Here is a 10,890-nt window from a genome sequence, read left to right as displayed (position 1 = left end):
GGGGCATTTCTCAAATGGAGCAGAGCGCAAACTGCATGTTCCCCAGATTTTTTGTTCTCGAGTTACGAGCCGTAGAAACCGCAGTGGCAGAAACTAGTGTTTTTGCCTGCCGTCGCAGGTCGCGTGTTTGACACCCTCTGCTGGCGCTAGTGTTCTTTCTACACCCTTTTAACTTTTCTCCCTCATTTAATACGTATTATAAAGATACCTTGACGTATTCAAATATTTTTAGGAATTTGATTGTTTTCTAAAATACATGTCAAACTCGTCACTCCGGTCGCTCTTTGGTCAACTTTTACACGTCATTACGACTTATATACGTCATAACGAGAAAGCCCAAAGCAAGCCCATTATAGATATAATATTATCATTATGATCTGTCGGCTAGCCGTTCCACTACCTTCACGTAAACGTTGTAAGAAATAACAAATGTTGAAAGTTTGAGGTCGATTTTCTCAAAAACTCCATTTTTGTAAAATTTTATTTTTAAATTATTTTAGACATTTTAGTCAACTGCAAGAGAAAACAGCCTAGAAATGTAATATTTTGGTTGTATGTCCTCTGTTTGAGCCGCAATCACGTGAAATATGTGAACATGTTATTTTTCACAACGTTTACGGGAAGGTAGCGGCGCGGCTACTCAGCAGATCATAATGATATTATTATATCTATACTAGGCATGCTTAGGGCTTTCTATAGAGCCCACGAAATAAAATTTACCTTAAGTACAGACAAAGTAATGACCTGTCAAAGTTGACCAAAAATCGACCTGAGTGACGAGTTTGACATTTTGTTTAGAAAACAATCAGACTATTAAAAATATTTGAATGCGTGAAGGTATTTTATACAACCTATTAAATGAGGAGGAAAAGTTAAAAGGGTGTAAAAAAACACTAGCGCCAGCGGAGGGTGTCAAACACGCGACCTGCGACGGCAGGCAGAAACACTAGTTTCTGCCACTGCGGCTTCTCCGCTTCGTAACTCGAGAACACAAAATCTGGGGAACATACAGTTTGCGCTCTCATTCATTTGAGAAATGCCCTTAAAACATTAGTTTTTTCGGGAAAATTAAGAACTGGACCCTTTCAACCTGCCCGATATGGGAGGTTTCATCTCAAATCGGGCAGACCAGAAGGGTCTAATTTTTAATTTTCACGAAAAAATATGTGTTTTGGGGGCGTTTCTCAAATGGAGGAGGGCGCAAACCGCATATTCCCCAGATTTTTTGTTCTTCAGTTACGAAACGTAGAAGCCGCAGTGGCAGAATCTAGTGGTTTTGCCTGCCGTCGGAGGTCGGGTGTTTGACACCCTCTTCTGGCGCTAGTCTACTTCCTACACCTTTTTAACTTTTCCCCCTCATTTAATAAATACTATAAAGATACCTTGGCGTATATTTTTAATAATTTGATTGTTTTCTGAAAAAAAATGTCAAACTCGTGACTCAGGTCGAATTTCGGTCAACTTTGACAGATCATTACTTTGTCTGTACTTAAGGTACATTTTATTTCTTTAGCTCTATAGAGAGCCCTAAGCAGGCCTATTATATATAAATTAATAATATTATTATCTGCAGAGTAGCCGCTCCGCTACCTCCACGCAAACGTTGTGAAAAATAACAAACGTTCACATATTTCACGCGATTGCGGCTCAAACAGAGGACATACAACCAAAATATTACATTTCTAGACTGTCTTTTCCTGTAGTCGACTATAATTTCTAAAATAATTTTAAAAATAAAAATTTACAAAAATGGGGTTTCTGAGAAAATCGACCTCAAACTTTCAACATTTGTTATTTCTTACAACGTTTACGTCAAGGTAGCGGAGCGGCTAGTCGACAGATCATAATGGTATTATTATATCTATAATGGGCTTGCTTTGGGCTTTCTGTAGAGCCAAAGAAAGAAAATTCACCTTAAGTACAGACAAAGTAATGGACTGTCAAATTTGACCGAAAAGCGACCGGAGTGACGAGTTTGACATGTTTTTTAGAAAACAATCAAATTCCTAAAAATATTTGAATACATCAAAGTATCTTTATAATACCTATCAAATGAGGGGGGAAAGTTAAAAGGGTGTAGAGAAAACAATAGCGCCAGCAGAGGGTGTCAAACACGCGACCTGCGACGGCAGGCAAAAACCCTAGTTTCTGCCACTGCGGCTTCTACGGCTCGTAACTCGAGAACAAAAAATCTGGGGAACATGCAGTTTGCGCTTTCCTCCATTTGAGAAATGCCCCTAAAACATTTTTTTTCGTGAAAATTAAAAATTAGACCCTTTTCCCCTGCCCGATTTAAGATGAAAACACACCTCTATAGTTGCAACAAGTTGGATCTCTGTGTCACGGCTGTATTGCCGTGATATTGTGCCACGGTTATGTAGCCGTGACAAGTTCAATATCGGTGTCACGGCTGTACTGCCGGGATATTATATCACGGCTATGTAGCCGTGACAAGTTGGATCTCGTGTCACGGCTATATTACCGCCAAATAATGTCACGGCAATACAGCCGTGACACCAGATCCAACTTCTGATGGCTTTATAGTTGTGGCACGTCAAGTCAGTGCAGGCGGTCCATCTTCAGCCGGCCCGTTGAAGATGTCCGTCCAGTTTGCTGTCTTTTTTCAGCCGGCCGTTTTTAAATTTTCCAGCTCCCACGCATCTTGAAAAGAACAACAAAAACAGCGACTCAGACAGTTACAAACCTATTTATTAAGTTATCATAAAACAAATATTCGATTTATTCTGTGGTTCACGCACCCACCGTGTGAATTCAGTCTTAGAAGTAAGATGTAATACTTTTTAAAAAAAATTGGGGAAAAAAGCGAACGTGAGAAAAAATCTAAGGCAGGAAAACCGTTATTCACCCGTTCTTCAATATTTTGTTCGATGGGCTGTTTTACAGGAAATATGGACTGTGCTTCGTGAAACAAGGTGTATAACAGGCGCTGGTTCAGAATATTAAACAAAAAAACTTGTTAAAAAACCTTTGACACTAAAAAAAAAAGTTTTTTTTTTTTCATGCTAGGCGTTTAAATTGCGTATCAGGACATCTCGAAAAAATTGTTTCACTTTAGAGTTGCGTAGTTTTTTTATTAAAAATATAAATACAAAGCCAAATTCAAAGTGCCCGCCAGTGCCCTGTGACGTAACAGTGTACCGCAAGATGTCGGGGTAGTCAGAAAGGGGCCATCAGCGGAAGTCACGTGAGTTGTATCACTCATGCTTATCGCGACCGCGTGTAATATTTATATATATATATATATATATTTTGGTATTCTCCGCATCTTCGCAAGCAATCCAAGCAGACAAGGTTTTTTTTTTTTTTATTTGCGTTTCATCACCTAATGTTTCTGTAAAGGTAGAAGAAGAGGAGGCAGTGAACCTAGTAAACAAGTTCTAGTAATATCCTCGAAAAAACACGTACTTTATGCTCGACGTTTACTTGTACTTGGTACACTCACCAGTTCGTATTCTCTAGACGTCCGGCATCTTCAGCCTGGAGAGTATCCGATGATTCGACGACCTCAGTGTCTGAACCTTCGCAATGCGATCGGGCGTGTCGTATGCCAGCAATCCTAATTTCTGCGAGCGTTCTAAAATATTTTGTTCAAAACTCAATAGCTTGTCTTGTGCCAAGTATGGCCCTGTACCATTGGACTGATGGCATGCGCTTGCACACTGGCTTGTACTCGCAACGCTTTCATCATTGACCTCCTTCACGTCGATCCACTGACTGTTCGTCCTCAACTTCTACAGCACGCAAACCAACCAGCGGTGCAGTGGTAAAAAGCTAGTGGAACTGAAACTTCGTTTTCTACAACGACTCGTGGAAAAGGCCAGAATAACAAAAAAGTCTAATGCCCCATTCACACGGTCAGCATAAAGGTACCTATGACATAGGTCCCTTTACTATCGGCGAATCAGCCCGCGCTCTTGGGTCGCGAGCACACGCCACGCGCGGAAGATCATTAATTGATTGGCCGCAGAGAATAAGGGTCCCTTTGCTGAAGGTACCTTTACGGTCATGTGTTGTGCATGGTCGTGGAGAGCACGAGGACTGAAACTCACGTGACTTCCGGCGAGCCCACTTTTAGTGACGTAGGTCGATGCCTCCCTTCTGACCGCCCCGACACCGTGCGGTACATTGTTACGTCACAGGGCACTGGCGGACACTTTGAATTTTTTTGGCGTGTCAGAGGCCCATTAAACTTGCCATTAGCGACTTGGCGGCCACTATGAAAAATATGCTCGTGCAATCAGGCAACTGGTTAACATATCATTACGTTAACGTTTTAATTAGTAAAAATAAGCATATAATAGTTTCAAGTAGAAACTTGCTGGACATAATCACAAAAAACTAGGTCAGTCAAACTTCTAAATATTGGGAGCGCGAGCATCGCAAAAATGCGTCCGTGTGCGATGTTTCTCCGCCTGCCTTGTGCTTGTATCACAAGTGGCAACTTTTGCATATCACTACGCTTCATAGGTGATTCCAACAGGATAACTGGGCGAGTTGGTATGTATTCATGATGGAACAGCGGCGTATTTTACAAGGACAGAGGAAGGAACTGGACAGGACGAGCGCTGTCCTTGCAAAATTCGCGCTGTTTAATTATAAATATGTGATTCAAATCATTCTACAGTTGACTGACTTAATGGTCGTCTGTAATACCCAGTAAATTTCAGATTGGAACTATAGGCTAATTTTACTGATTAATAAGTTAATTAAAGCAAGTATTCACTCCGTAATCGCAAAAGACATAATTTATCTTGAGAGTTTACCCTGCCTCCGAGCCGGGTAACGGCAATATCAAAAGTGTGCTAAAGCGGTGGCTGATCCTTTGAACGTCTGGGCAGCATCGCGTTCTCAAATATGCAGGAACTTTATTTTTTCAGCCCATGTTAATGAGACGCTTTAAACATCTAAATATGCCAGCCAAAATGAAGTCAGAAATTACGTTTCTTATTTATTCATACTTAGTTTATTAACTAACCAATTTTCATTTTGCACTCGTTTCCCGACATCCACCGCGATCGATGACGTCATTCCGAAGGAATGGCGTTATGTTCTAACGCCCGTGCCGAGCGGCGAGCCCGAACAAAGACAAAGAAAGAAAGGTGAGCGGCGCATACGCGTCCACCTTGGGGTAAGAAATGAAAAGAAAGAAAATGAGAAGTCACTGGGAGCTAGCCGGCCCGCTTTTAACCGTCCCTTCAATAACGGGCCGTCTAACGGGCCGGCTATAGGCGGCCTTGCGTTCATCCGTGACCGGGAAAAGCAAAAGGGGCACCTGCTGCCGTGTCGGAGTACACGGCTATTCCAGTGGGCCGGCTATTTTTACGACGTACGTCCTTGAACTTTGAGCGGGCCATCTATAGCCTTGACGTTTGCAGGCCCCAGATTAAGAGTGTAGACGCGGATAGGTTTTGGAACGCCAAGGTGCAAAACCCTTACCCTGGAGTAAGATTGAATAAATGTAGCAGTGTGGCAATGTAGCAATGTAGGAGCAATCACGGAGAATTGGGGGGGGGGGGGGGGGGGGGGGGGTGTATGTTTATACAGCCTAGAACTGTCTGCCTCAACGGGCGACTTGTCTCTCAGCTGTAGATGAGCAGTGGAATAAGTGCAGTACTCTATAACCGCTAGTCTATGGTTTTTAACGTGAACCACGCAGTAGTGATACACGACCGCACGCCGGTACGTTGCTCATCCAGATTGAAACGGGCAGGGGTGAGGCTTGAGCAATCACGGAGAGGAAAATGCAGACTCAAACCCACTCCACCAAAGCCCTAAAAAAGCGTCCCTATACATTTCGGATCATTCCTGAAGAAAAAACGGAATGGGTTCCAACACCTCAGGACGCTCGTTTAGGACTTTGGTGGAGTACACCTGTGAAAATATCGTTTCTCTCAACCATTCAAATATCTGCCAAAAAATGTTTACGTTAAAAAATAAATAAATAAATATATATATATATATATATATATATATATATATATATATATATATATATATATATATATATATATATATATATATATATATATATATATATATATATATATACATATATATTTATTTATTTATTTATTTATTTATTTATTTATTTATTTATATTCTTGTGACTCAGCAACCGTCCAAATTCAACATCGTGGAGAGAGAGAAGTTTGTCTTCGCGAGTGGAACGATAACAAATAATCCGAAGGACAAGATCGTGGGGCAATACGTCTCGGCGAAAGTTGTCCCGAGCGACGTTTCGGATCCAAACGATATGTGGCAACCGTAGGGAACGCCGCAATACAATTCCTCTTCAAAAGTGCGGATCATCTAGTAGTCTTGAGCCCATTCTTCGATTCCGCCATTGCTTGGGCACGTACATATGATCTCTTATTGGACACGAAGGTTCCGTTTTGCGTTCGTTGTAAACTCGGCTCAGGTCGTATCAGAAAACGAGTATGACGTAAGCATTCGGCGAGGATTCGGACACAACCACACGCTTCCTGGCCAAAAAGTGGCGACCGGCAATGTTGATTGGTTGGATTTTGGAAAAGGTCTATGGTATTTTTCTTCAGACATGTGGGATCGGGGAAAAATTCGTAGAACGCCTAAGGACATTGATGAAATCTCGGGGGCGCCGTTGTCCTTGAAGTGTTCGCCGAGACTCGTTCATCGCAGCTGCGTCTTCCGATTTACCGGAAGCGTGGGCGGCCGAAGACGGATCGGAATTTTGTCATCTCTTCATTTGTTTTTACCCCCTTTTCTTTCCTCTTTGAGACGTTAAAGACTTACCTGGGTGCAGCTCGGAAACCTAACAAATTAGCTATACACAGCGTGATAACATCGACGAAAGGAGAAAAAAAAAACACTACAGGGAATGTCGTAGAAGGTTCGTCGTCAAGGCCGCAGACGGCTTTCCGGAACCGTATAGCGGAAACCACGACGCCACCGAAAACCAGCGCACCTATATCCGATGACGACGTCGGGAATCGATGACGCCGCTGAGGCACTTGATACTTTCGTGGCATTGGTATGGCGAGGATCAAAGCGAAATGGTGTTTAGGGACGGAACTGGCCATGTGCTTTCAATGTGGAGTTAGTCATAGTCAGCGACCAATAGTATTGGCTAAAAATGTCAGTTATAGCCACTGATCCCTATGACAATTGCTGCATCGCGCATCCCCGGTTGTTCGCTGCAGCGCGAGTGCGGCCACCGAACGGCCATCTTGCATGTTTTTTTTGTTTTTTTTTTTTTTTTGTTTTTTGCTAGCGTTGCAGAGGAACGCGGCAGCGTGCTAAAGGCACGTTTTCTACTTGTTTGTCGTCATTTGCCGAAGACGTTTTTTTTAAAACCCGATGTAAGCGGTAAGACTTGCCGTTGAGAATACGCGAAAATTTCTGCGAAAGCGCAGTACCGCAGGAAAAAGCCTCAACTCGTCGAAAGCAAGTTTCACACGTCTCGCGGCGCAATCAAAGCTTCCTTGGCACGCCGAAATCCTGCGTCTCTGTGCCTTCGCACGCTTAGATACCGATCAAAAAAAAAAAAAAAATGAACGCCGTTTACAATTTTCTGTAATGCCGAATTTCTTTATTTATTTATTTAAAATACCCTCAAGGCCATCGGCATTACAGAGGGGAGTGGGGGTTAGAGGCAGAAGTACACTTTGCAGCTCACTCTGAGCAATATAGATTATTTATGGCAGTTCTAAATAAATGGTCAGGAACAATATTTGCGATAGATGCGGGAAGGTGGTTCCAATCCACTGAAGTTTTCGGAATGAATGACTCTCGGAGTGCATTAGTGTTACATTTTAGAATGTCTACTTTATTCATATGATCAATGCGTGACGAAATATAAGACGGATGGTTCAGCAGTCGGTTGTGAAGTAATGAGTTTGTATGGTATATCTTATGAAAAAGACATAAGCGAGCTAATTTGCGACGTAAAGTGACATTGGGCAACAATAGGGCAGTTTTCCAGGAGGTCACGCTTGCGGTGCGATGAAAGTTATTAAGAATAAAACGAGCAGAGTGATTTTGAACTGATTCCAGAGCGTTAGTTTGGAATGAGCGGGGTCTCAGATAGAAGAAGCATATTGTAATTTAGAGAATACGCGCGTTTTCTACAGGGTTAGTTTCAGAGATGAAGGAGCATGCAGGTAAAAAGTCTCGTTTTAGATAACCCAGCATTTAATTAGCGTTATTAATAACATACTCAACATGCATTTGCTCGGAAATATCTGAGGTTATATACACACCTAAGAATTTATATGAAGAGACAGAAAGTAAGGGAACATTTTCGAGAAAATAAGAAGAAGGAACAATACATTTACGTGATACTCTCATGGCCTTGCATTTAGTCGTGTTAAGTTCCATCCCCCATAATTCACACCATTTTAAAACATGGTTAATGTCAGCTTGTAAATTCAGTACATCCCGAGGCGTTAGCAATTTCTCTGTAAATAACACAATCATCAGCGAATAAACCAACTAAAGAAGGTATCGAATTCGGCAAATCGTTAATATAGGTAAGGAACAATAGCAGACCTAATACAAAACCTTGTGGTACTCCAAAATTGACGGAGGCGAGTGATGATGTTTCATCGTTAGCGGTTACAAACTGGAAACGATTAGTGGGAAAACAAGTTATCCAGGACAGAACATTTGCGTCAATGTTAAGACTTAAGTTTTAATAGCAGCAGCTTGTGTGAAACTTTATCGAATGCTTTGGAAAAGTAAAAAGAATTGCAGTCTACCTGGGACCCTCGGCCAAGCGCTAGGTGCAAATCATGGGTGAATGACAAGAGTTGCGTTTCACAGGAGAAGGACTTACGAAAGCCATGCTGAGCGGTGCTGAAGAAAAGGTTAGATTCTAAAAATTTAACTAGTTGTGAGTAGATGATATTTTCTAGTGTCTTGCATGGAATGCTAGTAAGCGAAATCGGTCGATAGTTATCTGGGCAATATTTATCACCCCTTTTGTAGAGTGGCACCACCTTCCCTATCTTCCAATCAGCAGGCAACTCTCCAAGTGAAAGCGACTGGAAACAATTTTGAGATAATATCAAAGAGCACTACATTTTTGTGTTCTTGAGGAACTTTGAGTTAATGCTGTCGGTGCCAGCATGGGAAGAAAGTTTTGAGTTATCGATTATTTTAACAATACCCATAGGATTGACAAAAATGGGCCCCATAGACAAAAAATCACTCGTGTCAAATCTGCAAGTAGGCGTGTTGATAACAGTTTAAAAGGACTTAATAAAAACACAATTCAAAACGCGAGCACATTCATCGCTAGAAATAATATCTCCGCGTTCGCGGCCTTGAGTGAAATTACAAATTTTTCTTTTTTACTAACAACATTCCAAAACTGCTTTGGGTTAGTGGCTAACATAGACGGTAGCTTAACGTTAAAATACTCGTATTTCGCATCTTGAATAGCATTTTTGTAAACTGCCTTGGAGTTGTGACAAGACTCCCACCAATTACAGGTAGTGGAAGATTTAGCAGCACGAAACAATCTATTTTTCTTGTTCGATAGCCTTCTCAGTGATGGGTTATACCAGGGTGATTGAGGGCAGGGTGTAAGATAGACAGGTGGGGAAACGAGAGCCAAATGAGCGACCGGATTGTGTCCCCCTCGGGTTTCTCTTTTTCTGTTGCGCCATCTATGTGGAGCACCGTGAACTCTCACTCCGGGTGGGCGACCGGTGGCGACCGGCTAAATTGACAGAGATGATTTCTCGTGGATTTTCAGTGAAGGAATGTCGTGCTCTCGGTTTATTTTGCGCACTCTCCCATAAAATTCCATGCAAATTCGATTCCAATTTTTTTCCTTTCGCCGCAGCGCCATCTGTCGCAAATCGGGGGTACCTGCAAGCAGACGAGTACACAATCCGGTCACGGCGCTACGGTAGGAATCTATGGGCCGTTTTCCCACCTGTCTATCTTACACCCTGATTGAGGGTGAGATGTTACAGATCGCAGTGGAATATACTTGTCGGTGAGAACGGCGACTTGACCCTTAAAAATATGCTAGTTCTGCTCAACGGAACGCTCGGAGAAGTTAACAAAATATTGATCTACGAACTGATTGAGGGCATCGTTTATAGCGTCGAAATTAGCTTTTTGGTAGCCTAGAATAAGTTTTATCTTTTTTCTACTATTACACTTTGGTATGCTTAGAGAGATAAGTAACGAGCAGTAATCATTTAGTCCTGGTAGGTGAGATATTAGGGACACAAGGTCAGGTGTGGAGGCTAGAACAAGGTCAAGAATATTTGCTGACGTGGCTGCAATTCTCGTGGGTTCTGTAACTAACTGCGATAAGTTAAAATCGGAACACATGTTCAAAAAATCAAAACACTCCGACGAAAATAAATTAAGAAACGGTGTCTGTGCGACCAACATATGTTTGGGTAATTTAAATCACCTAGAAGAAATATTGGACTGTTTAGAAACCTCTTTACAACCATATTGATAGCATCATGAAGTTCGTTTACAAAACTAGAGGTACACTTCAGCGGACAATAACAAATACAAAGAATAACTTTTTATAATTTACCTCAAAACAAACGCAAAGAAACTTCACATTTAACGCCAAGTTCACACAATAGGAAACAATATAGTCAGCTACTGCAATTAGTACACCACCTCCGGATCCAAACTGCCTATCGGAGCGATACACGCTAAACCGCTTTCGACAATCGTATATTTCACTGTTCCTTATTGTAGCGGAAAGCCACGTCTCGGTAAGTACCACAACGTCAGCCGATGACGAGTCAAGGACAGCGCATAACTCGTCTCGTTCTTTTAGCACGCTCCTTATGTTAGTAAAAAAGATAGACATGTTTTCGGAAGAATGACAATGATCGTTTCTCGGTTGCTATG

The sequence above is a fragment of the Ixodes scapularis genome, unplaced genomic scaffold (assembly GCF_016920785.2).
Source record: "Ixodes scapularis isolate PalLabHiFi unplaced genomic scaffold, ASM1692078v2 PGA_scaffold0__279_contigs__length_252992795, whole genome shotgun sequence".
Taxonomy (NCBI): Eukaryota; Metazoa; Arthropoda; class Arachnida; order Ixodida; family Ixodidae; genus Ixodes; species Ixodes scapularis.
Note: the sequence above shows the minus strand (reverse complement) of the source record.